The 17,894-nt window shown below is 34.1% G+C and overlaps 1 protein-coding gene across 2 annotated transcripts in view; it reads right to left on the bottom strand.

The window, feature by feature from the left end:
• The window catches only part of smpx (small muscle protein X-linked), a 37,479-nt gene extending 28,504 nt beyond the window's left edge, over positions 1–8,975 (bottom strand). Inside the window, exon 1 of one of the 2 annotated variants that reach the window (XM_030123457.1) lies at positions 8,780–8,975. The gene's annotated coding sequence lies outside the window, so the exon portion shown is untranslated. Of the gene's footprint in view, positions 1–8,122; positions 8,732–8,779 lie in introns of those variants that run through there. The other variant, XM_030123458.1, reaches the window with a different exon arrangement.
• Between the last annotated feature and the right edge of the window lie 8,919 nt (positions 8,976–17,894).

Genomic DNA, 17,894 nt, shown 5'->3' with positions numbered 1-17,894 from the left:
ATGTCTGGCTGCACAAGACTCCAGGTAAAGTAGAAGTACAATAGTCAATTTGCTGTTTAACCTATGGAGACTGTTTAAAATTGGTTTGCATCACGCCTGATTCAAAGTAGAAACACTGTGAGTTTGTTTACATGCACACTAATGTTCCACTATTGTCCAGAATATGACAGTATTCTGACTTCGACAGGTGTCAAATGTGAATATTCTGAAGAAGACCTTTCTCCAAATGGAGTATTTTACATTTAGCCACTGTTGGGCAGAAACCTCTTATGTCCAAAACGGTTATTTTTCAGGAAACTGGAAAAACAATGTGTGATGATTGACCATGTGGAGGAGGAAACACACCAGGAGGCTGGAATAATCTTCACCGCAGTATGATTTATTTACAGTGTTTGCCCAGGTGACATCGCCGATTGAGCTGTGTTAGTGAAAAAAAACTAAAAAAAAAACTAAAAACAGAAAAAAACTCAACTAATTGATGAAAAACAGCGTGACAAAACATAAGGAAAATCAGTCTTAAACCACAGAAAATAAAGCTCAGCCCATGGCTAAGGGCAGCCAGCTTCAGTGACCTGCTTCACTCAAGCAGAGCCACACTTCTCCTCGAGGAGCTTCTACTCCAGGCTTTTATACCCGTTGCCCCTCCCACATGAACAAACCAATCCCCAATGTTCAGTTTACCTTTCAATTAATATTACCAGAATATTACTGATATCTTGACCTATACCTCATTTCACTACTTATATTAATACTTCCCCAAAAGTCTCTAACAGTTTAAACCTGGTTTAGAGCATTTTAAGGTTAACTACTGGCCAACTCACAAAACTCCCCTCTGATGGCTGCCACCCTTGGTAAGTTCCTGATGCCCTCTACTATAAAAGGTTTGGGAACCTCCCTCTTCCTGTTTGTCTGTCAGGCCTGGGATCTGGTGATGGGATGGAGAGAGCATGGAGTGAGCATCAAACAGTTAGGGAACAAAAGGAACAAAAGAACCAGACTTAAGCTATGCAAAATGTGTTTTGATCTGTGGGCCCATTATGTAGCTATTTCTAAGGATGCAAAAATAATAAATATGAAATGAAAATATGATTAATAGAAACAAACAAAACTAGACCAGCTAAGCTAGCAGGCCCAAACCCTGTCACTCCAACCCAGAACCAGGCCCAGAGCCTGAGAACAAAGGACACAGGTTCAACCCACTCACAGGGCATGGGCTGCCACCATGACACAATGTATATTCTAAATATAATGAATGGAGATAAGAGATGTAGTCACAAGCCGTTTCCAACACTTTTCATTGGGTAAATATTTCTAAAACCCTCAGGCCAATGTGAAGACTGACCAATAGAATTGTTTAATGAAAAAAAAAAAAAATGGGACCACGGGTCCTGTAGTCCAATGGCATATTTAAAAATATTAATTGTCATTTGTTTGATCTTTCAAGGTCACCCAAGGTCCATATGTGACTTCCTATCGATTTCCAATAGTAATTATATCAATATCTTCAACCGTTTCCAAGTTATAGCACTTTGAAAATTTTCCCATTATAAACCAATGGGGATTTTTAAAATTTCAGAAATTCTTAACGAATTCAAAAATCAATATTTCTCAGTTCTTTGAACAAACTTGGTAGATCTTGCCCCAAAGAACATCTGCTATGAATTTCAGTTGATTCTGGTTGATGGTTTTGGAGAAGTTTCTAGAAATCTGGACATAGATGACCTTAGGTTTGACCTGTCAAGATTAGTCAAGGTCAAAGGTCATGGCACTAAATGAAAGCCCATATGTGACTTCCTATCTGTTGCCAATAATAATTACATCAATGCCTTCACCTGTTTTCAAGTTACAGCACTTTGAAATGTGTCCCATTATAAACCAATGGGGATTTAAAAAAACAAAACAAAAAAAAAAAAAAACCTTAAAAATTCATATAAAATTCAAAAATCAATATTTCCTAATTCTTTGAGCAAACTTGGTAGACCTTACCCAAAAGATATTCCATAACAAACGGAAAACGGACGAACCATCAGACCTTTGGGCCGTTGGATTAAAAAGACCAAAAAATGGACTTACGAGGTTTCCACCTGACAGCGACAATTGAACACATGCCAGATATGTCTATGTTATTCTGGTTTCATACAGATTCTTTAGATGTATATACAGTCCTTTAGGAAAATTCCTCTACTTTGCATGTTTTCTGCAGGTCGTGTTTATGGTCAGACTGAGTAAAAACAAAGATCCTCTCTGGTACAGATGGACACTCCAGAGAAAAGTACACATTTATGGACACAACCGGAAACACATTTACTGTTAAACATCATGACAAAGGACATGAAGAAGTTATGGATACTTTATGTATAAATCCAACTTCTGTGGGACTGGGACTGCGATCCATTTGCACATTTGTACCTTATTGCACACAATATTGCACACAATTGCATCCTAATAGCACATACTGGTCTGTACATACTGTATTTTACATTTCTTCTACATACATTGTACATAGTCTTGATACACTTCTTTGTTGGATTTTGAGCTCTATCTTTAGGTTTTTAGCTCTTTTTTCAGGTTTTTGGCTAGGTTTTTTTTAGATGTTGGGCTAGTTTTAAAATTTGTTGAACTGTTTTTAGGTTTGCAGCTTTTGGCTTTTCAGCTGTTTTTCGGCAGGTTTTTTTTTTTTTTTTAAATTTTGAGCTCTCTTTTTAAATTGTGAGCTCTTTTTTATGTTTTGGAGCTCTGTTTTTAGGTTTTCAGCTCTTTTTTTTCTGATTTTTGGCTGTTTTTTTTTTTTTTTTTTTTTTTTTAAGATTTTTAGCTACTTTTAAAACATTTGGAGCTCTTTTTTTCAGATTTTAAACTCTTTTTATGGTTGTCAGCTTTTCTTTAAAAAAATTTTTTTTTCAGCTGTTGTGAGCTCTTTTTTGTTTGTTTGTTTTTCAAACAGTTTTGAGCTCTGTTTTTAGATTTTCAGTGCTTTTTTCAGGTTTTTGGCTGTTTTTTTTGTTTTGTTTTGTTTTGTTTTTTTAGATTTTGAGCTAGTTTTAAAAAATTTGGAGCTCTTTTTTTAAGATTTTGAACTTTTTTTTAGGTTGTCAGCTTTTCTTTTTAAAAAAGATTTTCAGCTGTTGTTTTAATTTTGAGGTCTCTTTAAAGTTGTGAGTTGTTTGTTTGTTTGTTTGTTTGTTTGTTTGTTTGTTTGTTTTTTACAGTTTTGAGCTCTGTTTTGGGGTTTTTAGCTCTTTTTTCAGGTTTTTGGCTGTTTTTTTTAAGATTTTGAGATAGTTTTAAAAATTTGGAGCTCATTTTTTAAGATTTCGAGCTCTTTTTAGGTTGTCAGCTTTTCTTTAAAAATTTTCAGCTGTTGTTTTTATTTTTAACTCTTTTTTAAAGTTGTGAGCTCTTTTGCAGTCCTTTGGAAAATTCCTCTACTTTGCATATTTTCTGCAGGTTGTGTTTATGGTCAGAATGAGTAAAAACAAAGATCCTCTCTGGTACAGATGGACACTCCAGAGAAAAGTGCACATTTATGACCACAACCGGAAACACCTTTACTGTTAAACATTATGACAAAGGACATCAAAAAGTTATGGATAATTTATGTATAAATCCAACTTCTCTGGGACTGGGACTGTGATCCATTTGCACTTTAGTACCTTATTGCACACAATATTGCACACAATTGCATCCTAATAGCACATACTGTTCCTGTACTGGTCTGTACATACTGTATATTACATTTCTTCTATATACATTGTACATAGTCTTGATACACTAATCCTCTAGTGACACTCATATTGTTGTACATATTCTTGAGTGTTTTTGATATTATAGTTTCTCTTCTGTTTGTAACTAGACAAGAACTATCTCTAAGAGAATTTCGTTTTGTGCACTTAATGACAATAAACAATCTTGACTTTTGAAATTATTAGTTATATAAATATGAGGAAATATCAGAAAGCTGTCCTTTTTCCAGGAGGTATTTGAAGGAATGAATGGAAATGAACATCTGCCACAAGGACCCACATTATTTTATGCATGACTGTATGTAAACAAGAATATACAGTATTAGGAATATTCATTTTCATTGCACATATAAACAGCTTTTTTTGGAAGTTGTGCAAAAAATGAATATTAGAGTACATGTAAACATAGACATCACAGAGATTTCCTTATATTCTTTCTCAACAATATGTGTATTTTTTACACAGTAAACTAAATTATAATTAGAACATGATGGGTAATGTTTTGAGAGAGAATTACATTAGCGTTTGTTCCACTGGAGGTTTATTCTTGGCTGACATACTGACTGTGGACTTCAGCCAGATGTCAGCATATGGGGGTTGGATGTATTTTAATTACATAAATATTCGGGTGTAGATAACAGCTGAGATTTCGTCTGTAACACATGCAGGGGTGCCGTAGGGGGGGAGTAAAGTGATGACAGTTGTAAGGGCCTGTGGTTGACAGGGGCCCCAGAAAATAGTAGAACATCAGTCATTTTTTTAATGAAAATTATTAATCTATCACCATAAAATAATGTTTGCTTCACAAGGCACTAATCAGCATATTTGTTCTGTGCATTATCTTTGTTTTTGGTAAAAAATAAGAAAATCCAATTGCAGTTTGCCAACCCCCCCCCCTCCCCCCCTTCTTATTTCAACACATGGTTTGATCCAGGTTCCACAACCTCCAGCTGATTCTAGTAAATATATAAATATATTCCACCCAAAAAGTTCAATTATATTTTTTGTATTAATATATCAATATAAAAAAAAAAATCAATACTGTTATTATTAACCGATAAAGACCCAAACATCCACTGTCGACCAAAACCATCTACTGATCTAAACTGCTTAATACCTGCTGATCCACCAATCCTATCAATACATGTAAATAACTGATGTAACATGCAGTATTTTATTTTTTCATGGTCATCAGATATGATCCATTTGGACGTTCAGAGGCTCCGTAGTTACCGTGGAAACACTGTCATCTTCTACATCATTGATTCACCAGTAAAACCCATGGAGTTGAATCAATGACAGCGGATGGAGACACTTGGTTTATGTTCAGTTAATGATATATTTTACTGAAAAAGTCACTTTTTCCTCAGTTTTCGCTGTAAGCCTTTAGTTAAAAATTATTTAGGAATATTGAATTGAAATGGTAGCTATGTTTTTGTTGTTGATTTTTTTTTTTTTTTTACGGTGTGAATACTTGATGCTCGGTGATGTTCACATTTAATTGAATGTAAGTAGTGTATCAGATGAAAAGGATGGGCAAAAAAATATAAGCTTTTGCTTCTAGTCTATTCCTTTTTTGGATTTTATGTTTATTGCGATTATTGTACTAAGTGCAATGATTGATGTACAAACCAAAATAAATTCATTCTTTCATTCATAATTCTCAACTTTAATCTGCGTTTTTATGAACCTTGACATGTTCAGTGAATTAAATATTAAAAAAAAAAAAAAGACAAAAAACCTGATTTTCACGGAGAGAATGCAAAATACAGAGGATAATATTATAATAAATGGAGATAAATTGCTTAAAAAAAGGTTAAATAGAGAGAAAATGTTCAATTAATGATATATTTTGCTGAAAAAGTCACTTTTTCTTCAGTTTGCTGTGTTTTTGATATAATAACCTTCAACTTTAAGCTGAGCTTTAATGAATATCTACATGATCAGTGAATTAAATATAGGAAAATACCTGATGGTCACTGAAAAAACACAAAATACAAAAAATAACATAATAAACGAAGATAAATCACTTATGACAAGCTAAATATAGTGAGAAAATACTATGGAACTGCCACCAAAGTAGTACTGGGTCCTTATGGGTTAATGATATATTTTGCTCAAAAGTCATTTTTTCTTTTTCTTTTATTTTCAAAACAGGTATAAGCATAAAGTAATCTTCCAGTTTTTTAAGCCCCTCACTGTGTCTCTTTTCCATTTCCAAATCAACTTCACAGATCAGCACTCACCCAAGTGGCTACTAGAAGTTTCCATGGCCTATTTATCTTATCTATGAACGGCTCAGAGCAGAGCAGCAAAAAAAAAAAAAAAAAAAAAGAAAACGTGTCCCAGGCTGTGATCGGTAGCAGCTCTTAGATACTGTTTCCACGGTGCTGTTTGGGCCACAACATACAGAAAAAGCTTTGCTGACCTTGACATAAGAGCAAAAGCCTGGACACCCTAAAACAAAACCACACACACACACACACACATATACACACTCATACTCCAGTATACACAATGTGATCATATTTATGTTGGCCGGGGAGTAGCAGCTGCTCCCTGACGCCACACTAATCTCCAGAAGCTCTTTCACTTTCACACACTCTCTGACATTTGTGCAGAGGTACAAGAGCAATTATTACACATAATTATGCAAATATTTTACAATAAACATATTAAAAGTCACGTAACACAAGAGAATCTTGTCATGAGTGATCCATTTGTGACGTCGTGACAGCAGGTTGTGTTTAAAGGAGGTGAAAACACTAAAACGCGGCACTTGTGGGGTTTTTTTTTCCTTAAATGTGCATATGATGCATGTGCTGCGTAACGCCATATTCCCTTGAAAGCTTTGCATTTTGGCAGGAAGTAATGGGATATGTCTGAAAGGACAGGCAATCAGTTTGAAAGCGCTAAAGGGCTTTTTTATTTATGTTTTGAGCTCTTTGTTGGATTTTGAGCTCTATTTTTAGGTTTTTAGCTCTTTTTTCAGGTTTTTGGCTGGGGTTTTTTTAGATTTTGGGCTACTTTTAAATTTTTTTAAACTATTTTTAGGTTGTCAGGTTTTATTTTTTAGGATTTTCAGCTGTTTTCTTTTATTTTGAGCTCTCCTTTTAAAGTTGTGAGCTCTTTTATGTGTTTTTGAGCTCTGTTTTTAGGGGTTTAGCTCTTTCAGGTTTTTGGCTGTTTTTTTTTTTATTTTTTATTATTATTATTTTGAGCTAGTTTTAAGAATTTGGGGCTCTTTTTTTAAGATTTTGAACTCTTTTTTAAGTTGCCAGCTTTTCTTTTTTGTAAGATTTTCAGCTGTTTGTTTTTTTTTTTAATTTTGAGCTCTCTTTTTTAAAGTTGTGAGCTCTTTTTTTACGGCTTTGAGATCTATTTTAAGGTTTTTGTCTCTTTTTTCAGGTTTTTGTCTGATTTTTTAAGACCTTTAGCTAGTTTTAAAAATGTTGAGCTCTTCTTTTAAGATTTTGAACTCTTTTTAGGTTGTCAGCTTTTGTTGTTGTTGTTGTTGTTGTTTAATTTCCAGCTGTTTTTTTTATTTGAGCTCTCTTTTTAAAGTTGTGAGCTGTTTTTTTTACGGCTTTCAGCTGATTTTCAGCTGATTTTCAGCTGATTCAGGCTGATTTTTTAAGATTTTAACACTTTTTAGGTTGTCAGTCTTTTTTTTTCCAGCTGTTTTTTTTTTATTTGAGCTCTCTTTTTAAAGTTGTGAGCTTTTTTTTTTTTTTTTTTTTTTTTACAGTTTTGACGTCAGTTTTTTTCAGGTTTTTGGCTGTTTGTTTTTTTTGTTTGTTTAGTTTTTAGCTAGTTTTAAAAATTTTCAGCTATTTTTTTAAATTTTTATTTTTAACTCTTTTTAAGGTTGTCAGCTTTTTTTTTTTCTTTTTAAGATTTTCAGCTGTTGTTTTTATTTTGAGCTCTCTTTTTAAAGTTGTGAGCTCTTTTTTTTTTTTTTTACAGTTTTGAGCTTGGTTTCTAAGTTTTTATCTCTTTTTTCAGGTTTCTGGCTCTCTTTTTTAAGCTTTTGAGCTAGTTTTTAAAATTTGGAGTTTTTCTTTTTTTTTTAAAAGATTTTTAGCAGTATTTTTTTTTCTATTTTGAACTCTCTTTTTAAAGTTGTGAGCTCTTTTTTTTAACTTTTGAGCTTTTTTTTCAAAGTTTTGACCTTTTTTTTTTTTAGGTTCATAGCTCTTATAGCTCTTAACAGATTTTAGATATAAATAAAAATACAGTAATTCAATGTTTAAACATATACACAAACCCAAGTTACCATGGAGCGTCCATATTAGTCTACGACTCCTAAGTAAATACATGCATTCCAATGAAACACACTGCACACACACACACACAAACAGAAAGCAAATGCCACGTACCTGTTGATGCAACAACACTAGTACATAAGTTCACTTTGTACTTGGTCTATTCTCCATCTCTTTCGTGTCTTTTTCGTCTTCTCTCCGCCCTCTCCCTTTCTCGCTGCCTCTAAGTGGCAGAAGGATTCCTTTCATATCTGGGATTTGTTCTCACTATAAATAGACGAGTGATACACAGTAGGGACCTGCTTTCTATCCACACACACTTTATAAGCATACACGGACACACACTTATAACTGAAAAGAGTTTACACCATTTCCAGTATCTGCTTTTAAGTACAGTGTGCAATCGGATGTAGTCTGGATGCAACTTTAAGGCCAAATATTACTTGCAAAGTTAATTATTTCAGCATGACTCACTTGGTGTTAATCTAATTTTGTGTGTTTATATTCTTTTTTTTTGTTGCTGCATCTACAAACCCCAGTAGGTAAGTCCTGAAAAGACTCATCAGTGACTAAAATGGAACTGCCCTATTTCTGCTCTGCCACTCATTTAAGCACACACACACACACACACACACACACACTTACTATGTCATACAGAAGTGGTTACACTGGTCTATCAATTTTTAAAGGCAGATGCTTAACCAGAGCCAGGGCGAGATCCGACAAGGTGTGTGTGTATATGTGTGTGTATGTGTGTGTCTGCTCTCTTACCTTCTGGCGTGCCTGGTTGCTCTGCCCTGCCTTCTCTATCTGAGGTCCTCTTCGACTACCTGACCTGTTTCCCCTCGTTCCGATTGGCTCAGAGAGACACAAAACTCCTCCCCCTTTGAGCGGAACCGGACCCAGCATCAGAGAAATAATGAGTCCTGAGTTACTGCCGGTGCATATGTGTTTTCCAAAACACATATGCACTTATCTATTCATGCAGAACCAGACTCAACTTTTCACCTCTCAGCTTTCAGATGCCACTAACCTCCTCTGCCCTGGTAGTAAAATGAAGTGTAGGCTCGTTATATATTTCAGACTACATGCAAATGCAGCCCACACATGAGCTGGTGTTACCTGTTGGCAAGGACAGTCCAGGCCTTTTTTTTTTACACATGAATAACGTCATCACTGAATGTCTGCATTGCACTAAACACTGTGCTTTAATTCAATATCACAGGTTGCAATAAAGACATCACCTGCAGGCAGGAGCTGCATTAAAATTGCATAAGTCTGTTGCATCTGTTCGAGGTCACATGGTTGTGTCCGGTGCTTCCTGAAATATCTCAGCGCAACATTAATTCTCAAGCTTAATCATTTTACTGTTTTTTCCGGGCCAAAAAGGAATAGATAACTAGTCAGTGTTTGGGAAAAACAGGATTAACCCATAAAGACCCAGTGCTACATACTTGAATTTTTCTCTCTGTTTAACCTTTCTTGATTGATTTATCATCATTTGTTTTACTATTATTATCTGTGTTTTGCATTTTTAAGAGTTAATCGTGTATTTTCTCATATTTGTGATTTCTCATAACTGTGATTCTATTACCACCTTCAAATCCCAGTTTAAGACTTATTTATTCAGACAGGCCCACTCAATTCCATAATTTCACTTTTGTCTACTGCCATTTTATGTACCTACGTGTTTTATACATGTATATATGTAATTTTAATTGTGTTTTATTTATTTTTAACAACTTTGTACGGTGACCTTGAGTGTCCTGAAAGGCACCTATAAATAAAATGTATTATTATTATTATTATTATTATTATTATTGTTATTATTATTATTTGGGGGGACAGAGCTTTCTCTATTGCTGCCCCAACCCTCTGGAACTCCCTCCCACCTATTATCTGACATTGCTCCGACCCCAACACCTTCAAATCCCTTTTAAAAACTCACTTATTTAAGATTGCTTTTAATGTTTAACTGTTTTATATTTATATACGTGCTGTCTGCACCTGCTTTTATCTGTTTATAATGTGTTTGATTTCTGTTTTTATCTGCTGTATGTAAAGTGTCTTTGAGTTCCATGAAAAGCACTACACAAATAAAATCTATTATTATTATTATTATTATTATTATAATTATTATTATTATTATTATTATTAGTAGTAGTAGTAGTAGTAGTAGTAGTAGTAGTAGTAGTAGTAAATACATGTTTCTTTGCTCCAAAACTTAAACGCATGGTGTCCACCTGAGTGGACATTTTTGCAGCTCCATGAAAAAATAGGTTCATAAAAAGATTTTCTTTAGGCATGTTTTTTTAATGCCTAAAGAGGTATAAAAACACACACAGAAAAAAAAAAAATCTTGATTGAGGGTCTCATAATTCATGCATGAAAGGGTTAAAATTTGGTTTATCTGTTTTGACACTGAAAAAGAAAAACCCCTTGAAATTCAATTTTAATTCCATTATTTTAAAAGGAAAATCAATTAACCACTAGTTTTTCTTTTGTTTTTTTTTAATTACCAAAAGATACACTGACTGAAGGGAATTCCATATTGCCACCACTTTTACGGAAAATGCAGATTTTTCCAGAGTTGGTCTCTTAAACAATGGTATCCAGTCTGCCCTAGAGGATGCTCTGGTTCTCACCTGCTCAGTTCTACCACTGTTCAGGCATGCTCTAAAACAGGGGCCTCAAACATGTGACCCGGGGGCCGAATACAGCCTGCCAAAGGTTACAATCCGGGGATGAATTTGAAAAGTGTAAAAATTCCACAGTCAAGGGTATCGAAACTCATTTTTGTTCAGGTTCCACACGCAGACCAATATGATCCACAATAAAATAATAGCATAATAACCTACAAAAAATAATAACTCCATATTTTCTTACATTATGTCTGTAAATAATGACAGCTTAAAATTTTTGTCTGTTTTAGAGCAAAAAATAGCATTAAATTTTGAAAATATTAACATTTGCAAATTATCCTGTAACAATAAAATGTGAATAACCTGAAAAAATATGAACAACCTGAAATGTCTAAAGAAAATTCAGCACAATTTTAACTATTTTCTGCTTGTTCCTCAATGTTTAGTGTCTTTGTAGATCCGATCCACAAGTAGAAATGATAAATTGAGGCAGAATATTGTTAAATTTTCACTTATTTCTCTTAGGAAATTTCAGTTTTTTCAGGTGATCCACATCTTTTTTGTTTGGATACTTTATAAAAGTAAGTATTTTCATAATTTAATAGGTTTTTTGCAGTAAAACACAGACCAAAATTTGGAGTTGTCATTATTAACTATAGGTTATTATGCTATTATTTTCCTGGTCCGGCCCACTTGAGATCAAATCAGGCTGGATGTGGCCCCTTAAAGAAAATGAGTTTGAGACCCCTGCTCTAAGAGGAGGAAGTGCAAGCCCATGAATTTTAGATCTCAGAAAAGCAATTTTTCAGAACATTACACCGACACATAACATGATCATGTTACATATTTGTGTGAAATTCATCCATAAATAGTATGTAAATTATCTTGTCAGAGCCCATCGACTACCAAATGTAATCTGTTCATCTTTGGAGAAATTCCCTTCAGATTTTCCTGAGAAAAACAAAACAGAGAGAAAAAACATAATGTCTCCATCCACAGTTCTCACTGACAGAGACGCATAAAAAAGACTTTAAATGAAGCTGTAATATTTGTATCATGGTGATGAAGTGAATGATAAAATCCTCCCTCTGGTGAGCACTTGTTCAGAGATTAGATAATACATAACAGTTTCTCTGTGACAGGATCCCACTTGTCCACATGCTGCTGATGAGTTGGACGCCTTGCAAATACAGTATGTGCATCCATCCTGTGAGTGGAAGGTTCCCCTGACAACTGATCAGGTTTGGGTCTGTCTTCTACTAGGATTTAATGAGGACATTTTCTTCTAACACCCCCATAACAGCTGTCTTTGAAGAGATTCTATGTAGTGTTGATGTTCCAAACTCAACAGCAGGAGGAAGTCATGTACCAGAACAGACTTAGAACAACAAAATCCACCAACAAATCAACACTATATATATCTACAGACTGTATCATACGCCGAATACAGTATAAATCTCATTTTATTTTAAGATTTTACTTTTGCCAATTTATGATTAATAGTTTTTTTTTAATATTACAGGTGAATGAAATGGCTTCGACTAGAAGATCTTGCAAAAATAAGCCTGACGTATTCTGCTACATCTGCGGTGAATACACCATTGTACCTAACAGGAATCCTGTTAGAAAATGATTTTTTTTCTCTTAAAACCTATTTTGGGTGAGAACTATATAAAAAATCAACTGATAAAGTCACAAAAATATAATCAGTTTTGTGAGAAGATCAAATTTTTCAAAATCAAATTAGCAAAAAAAGCTGACCTGATTGAGAAAAACAGATGTCATTTTTGGATTTAGCGGTGCAAAATGCTCCTAATTCAGTTGAAAAAACCGAGACAACTTGCAAAAAACATTTTTTTGTAACCCAGTGTAATTTTAAGGTACATTGTGATTAATATTTGAAAGTACAAATACTACATATACTCCCTTTAACATCAGGTGAAAATGGTGGAAATATAAACAGAAAATTCACCCTTTGAAGCACGAATTATAAGAACCTTAGTCAAGATTCTTTTTCCTGAGTGTTTCTATTCTTATTTAGGCATGGAAAAACAATGTGATTGAAATTTTTGTAATCAACCTATTTTTTATGACGTTACAAATATGTCCAAGATGTGTTTTATTTCTGAAGCAAAGAAACATGTATTCCTGACCATATTTTCGGGGAAAAACGCCTAAACAGACATACCCAAAGTAAATGAAGAATTACTTCACAATAATAAGGTTCATATGGATGTTCTTGGTGTCTATGGACATTTAGAGACCTCACAGAATCTATTCCCATTGTCTAAAATATTGTATCTATTACTATGCCTGAGTAAACTGTAACAAACTAAAAGAGAAATTGGAATTTTTTATCCTCGCCTTTTTTTTTTTTTTTCGGCTGGATTGACGATGATATGCATAAATTAATTGTTCGTGTCGAGATTTTTAATAGCATATATTTCACCCCACAAAGATTAAAAATCATGTTTGAACATTAAAGTTTGCACTAAAATACACTTTTGATGTACTTTTATTAACATTAGGGTCTAAACTTTGAGCAAAAGTTGAAAAAAATAACATTCATTGTCCTGATTTATTATATTTTTTAAAGTAGATGAATATTAATATAATTTTTATGGCTAAAGGGGTTAAAACGCAATATCAGAAAGTGATATACTGTGCGAAAACTATGAGATAAAAACATTTTTAATGCAGCTAATCTGATGTTTTCTCACATTTGATCATTCTCTAATACTTGTTATTACTCACTTCATGGAGCAGTACATATTAAATTTATTTTGTTATTACTAGTGTATATGGCAATCGCTATTTTGTCTTGATCACCTTTATTTATTAATGTATTTGCTCGGATATTAGTTCCTCGTACACAAAAAATGCTTAATTTTTACTATTGCTCAAAACAAATATGAATGAATGAATGAATAATATGCAAAAAAAACAAAAAACTTTTTGTTGAAGACACCTGTTAATTAAAGCCAAATAACATCTAGCAACTGATTTACACTCAAACATGTTAGTGCAGATCAGGTTTATCCAGAATGGCAAAGTTACGGTAATGGTATGAATATCAGTGTATGGGATGATGCTTAAGTGTCCACTGTGTTGGCTGATATGGAACTATGTTTATGTTTATGTTTACGCATTTGGCAGACGCTTTTTTCCAAAGCGACTTACAGGGGAAAACCAATTAAATCACTCAAACAATCAAATTTATTTATATAGCGCCAGATCACAACAAAGTTATCTCATGACACTTTATATATAGAGTTGGTCAAAACCAGACTCTAAGCCAATTTACAGAAACCCAACAGAATCCTCCAGGAGCAAACACTTGTGACTGGTGACAGTGGAAGGAAAAACTTCCCTTTAACAGCAGAAACCTGGAGCAGACCCAGACTCCTGGAGGATGGCCGTCTGCCTTGACCAGTTGGGGTTAAAGAGAGAGGGTAAAGCAAGAGAAAAAGAGAGAGAAATAGAGATAGAGACTGGGGGAGAAGGGGGGAGTAGGGGGAGACACATGGAGGCAGTTGAGGATAAGTGAGTGGTGATGATGAGGGCAGGAGAGAGGCAGGACCACCGCAGCAGGTCCAGAGATAATCCTGGAAGAATCTGTGATAATCCTGGGAAAAACCTTATTAGAATATTTAAAAAGGAATGTTTGAAAGTGCTAGGATAGTATGTGCTCTCGGAAGAGCTGGGTCTTCAGGAGCTTCTTGAAGATAGGCAGGGATGCCTCTGTTCTTGTAGCACTTGGTAGAGCGTTCCACCAACGTGGAACGACCCATGAAAAGAGCCTGGATTGTCTTGTACAAGGTCTGGGGACCACCAGACTACGTTCCCCAGACGAGCGGAGTGGTCGTGGAGCAACATAAGCTTTCATCAGTGAACCTAGGTAGGTAGGAGCAGATCCACTGAGAATTTTGTAGGCGAGGATTAAAGATTTGAATTTGATGCGGGCAGCTATGGGTAGCCAGTGTAACTCAATGAGTAAGGGGGTGACATGTGCCCTTTTAGGCTGATTGAAGACCAGACACGCTGCTGCATTCTGGACCATCTGTAGTGGTCTGACAACACAAGCTAGGAGGCCCGTTAGAAGAGCATTGCAGTAGTCAAGGTGGGAGATAACCATAGTCTGCACCAGGAGTTGGGTGGCCTGTTCAGTTAGGTATGGCCTGATCTTTCTTAGGAACTAAAACAACAAAATCCATGAATATATAAGAGAAAAGCTGGAGAGTAGCTGCCCATTGTAGTGACCACTATGCATGAAAGGGTTAATATACCATGGTGTAAATATTTACAAAATGAGTGATGACATGACAAAAAGTGTAATTTTTTTTAACAAATGCATGCTCAGCAGGACACGGAACTGTAATATATATAGTCTTCATTCACAGACAGTTTTATATTCCCTTGGTTACATATATGGGTTAATGAGTCAGACTGAGAGGTTGTTTCCTTTTTGCGTCTGAGTCAGGTCATCGACATTTATCAGAGTCCCTTTACTATCCTGACCTTTCAGTGAGAAGAAATCTAATATCCAGACCCACATATTAATGTTTTTACTGCAGCAGCTCTGCCAAACAGACTCTATAAACCCTGTGATCCTGTTGGATTATTCTGTGTTCCACTTTTAAGAATAGAATCGCCTTCAGGAGATTGGGAAATTCAAGTTTCAAGTGTACATTCTTACAATAGGTATCAACCACTGTAACTGTTGTTGGTTCAACTTTACAGAAACGCTTTAACAAATATTGATTTCCTCCTGAGACCCAGTAAGTCAACATTTTCGCTATTTTACATTAAATAATTACCTTGATTGGAAACAGCATGATGCAACAGTTATTTCAGATACATTTTTTATTTTAATTTTTTCTAATATAATGTCCTTTTCAGTGGACTTTTTTTAAAGTAAAGCTGTGAAACTCTTGTCCACTACAGAGGACGAAAATGCATTGCTGGGCCTCAGAAGGATATATACTTAACATTTACTTTTGCTCGGCATCTGTAAGTTATAATGTACATGTGGAAATGATAAACTGAGGCATAATAGTGTCAATTTTTTATTTATTTATTTATTTTTTTTATGTTTGTTCATGTTATTCACATTGTTTGAAAGGATAGTTTGTAGATGTAAACATTTTCATAATGTAGTTTTACTTTTTTCACTGTAAAACATAGAGAAAAGTTTGGGGTTGACATTATTTCTGTATTATTATGTTATTATTTTACTGGTTCGGCCCACTTCAGATCAAATTTAGCTGAATGTGGCCCCTGAACTAAAATGAGTTTAACACCCTTGGTTTACATTATAGCTCTGTTTGCTTAGCTCTGATTTTTTTTAACTTAGCTCTGATTTTTTTTTTAGCTGTGAAACTCTTGTCCACTACAGAAGACAAAAATGCATTTACTTTTGCTCAGCATCACTCGAAATCTGTAATAAATATTTAAAGCTCAAAAACAGCACATAAATCAGCTTCTTTAACTAAAATAAAATGTATTTAGACTTAAAAATAACACCATGAGGAATAAAACAATTATGCACACTCAGATGCTTAAAAACTTTTTAGCAATTTACTACAAACACTAGCTCAGTCTAATACATGACAACTATAAATGCATGATATCTTCTTTTTTTTTTTTTTTTTTATCCACGGGTCTACTTTTACTGTGGCGTCATGAGCAAAATACATTTAAAAAATGAATGATTTAATTTTCCTAGTGTCATCCAGAGGAGTTGATGGATATTTATCTCAGCAAAGTCATGTGAAACACAGATTAAATGTTTTGGTTGTAAATGATATGACAAAAAATGATAGAAAAAGATTAAAATTACATAAAATATGCAACAAAATACAAGTGATGTCAAAGATGCAAGACATAAAACTGGTCAAAATGTTGTTATTTTTTCCAGAAACTGTTACTTTAGCTCACAGGTGTCAAACATGTGGCCCGTGGGCCAAAACCGGCCCTCCAAAGGTTCCAATCCGGCCCATGGTGTGATTTTATGGAGTGCAAAAATTTCACTGAAGATATTAACAGTCAAAGGTGTTGAACTGGTTTTAGCCCAAAGTGATCTAAAGTAAAATAACAGTCTAATAACCCTTACAATAAAATGTGAACAACCTGAAAATTAAGTGCCATTTTAACAATATTCTGTCTGTTACTAAATGTTTTGTGGATTTGTAGATCCGATTTGTAAGTTGTGTTAATAAGTTGACACATAATATTGTAGACGTTCTTATTTTAGTTACACATTCCAAACTTCAACATTTCAACAATATTATGTTTGTGTAACATTGTGTGTAATGCACATGTACAAGTGAAAAGTTGAGGCATAATATTGTTAAAATTTAGCTTATTTTTCTTAAGAAATTAAATTTTTTTCTGGTTATCCACATCTTTCTTGTGAAAAGAGTTTGTAAATGTAAATATTTTCATAATTTAATGTTTTTATTGTACTAAAGTGAAGTGAAAAACTTGGAGTTGTCATTATTTATACGTTTTTATGCTATTATTTTCATGGTTTTGCCCGCTTGAGATCGAATGGGGCTGAATGTGGCCCCTGAACTACCACCCTATTGAGCCACATTATGTAATAAATTCCCATTATGTAATAGAAGTTCAAAATGTAATAAGAATGTCACGTCATCTTGTAATAAAGCCGCATTATGTAATAAACTGACGCATTTTGTCATAAACTACCTCAATGCATTATGTGGTAAGTTTTTTCACATTATGTAATAAGTTATTACAATTTGAGAAATTTATTACAAAATGCACTTGACACATTTTTATTTAAAAAAAAAAGTAATAACATGGTTCATTATGTAATGACAATCCAAATTAATCTAATTTCAGAGCAATTTAGAAGAAATTTGTCACAGGAGCTACAGGTAATGTAATCAGAACTTTAACCACACAGTTAAAAGATTAATTTAGCACATTACGTTTTCCTGAAAATAAAAAAAGTAAGGAATCAATCTAAGTGAATCCCCAAAGGAACTTTGTGTTGGTAAATGCAAGTTCTGCAAATTTACAGGATTTCAGTTCTGTTGCAACATGTTGATGGTCATATGAACTATGTTTTCAGCTCAAAAATGTTCAATTTCATCGCAATTAATGCTATATTTTCATGTCACAAATGGCCAAGTTATGTTTGAACTGAATTTACCTGAAAAACAAATATTCTATTCTTTTAGATTCCCCAGTTTTTCTTCCAAGTTTATTTACTACATATC

The sequence above is a fragment of the Sphaeramia orbicularis genome, chromosome 20, assembly GCF_902148855.1.
Source record: "Sphaeramia orbicularis chromosome 20, fSphaOr1.1, whole genome shotgun sequence".
Taxonomy (NCBI): domain Eukaryota; kingdom Metazoa; phylum Chordata; class Actinopteri; order Kurtiformes; family Apogonidae; genus Sphaeramia; species Sphaeramia orbicularis.
This window is presented reverse-complemented; position numbering and strand designations above follow the sequence as displayed.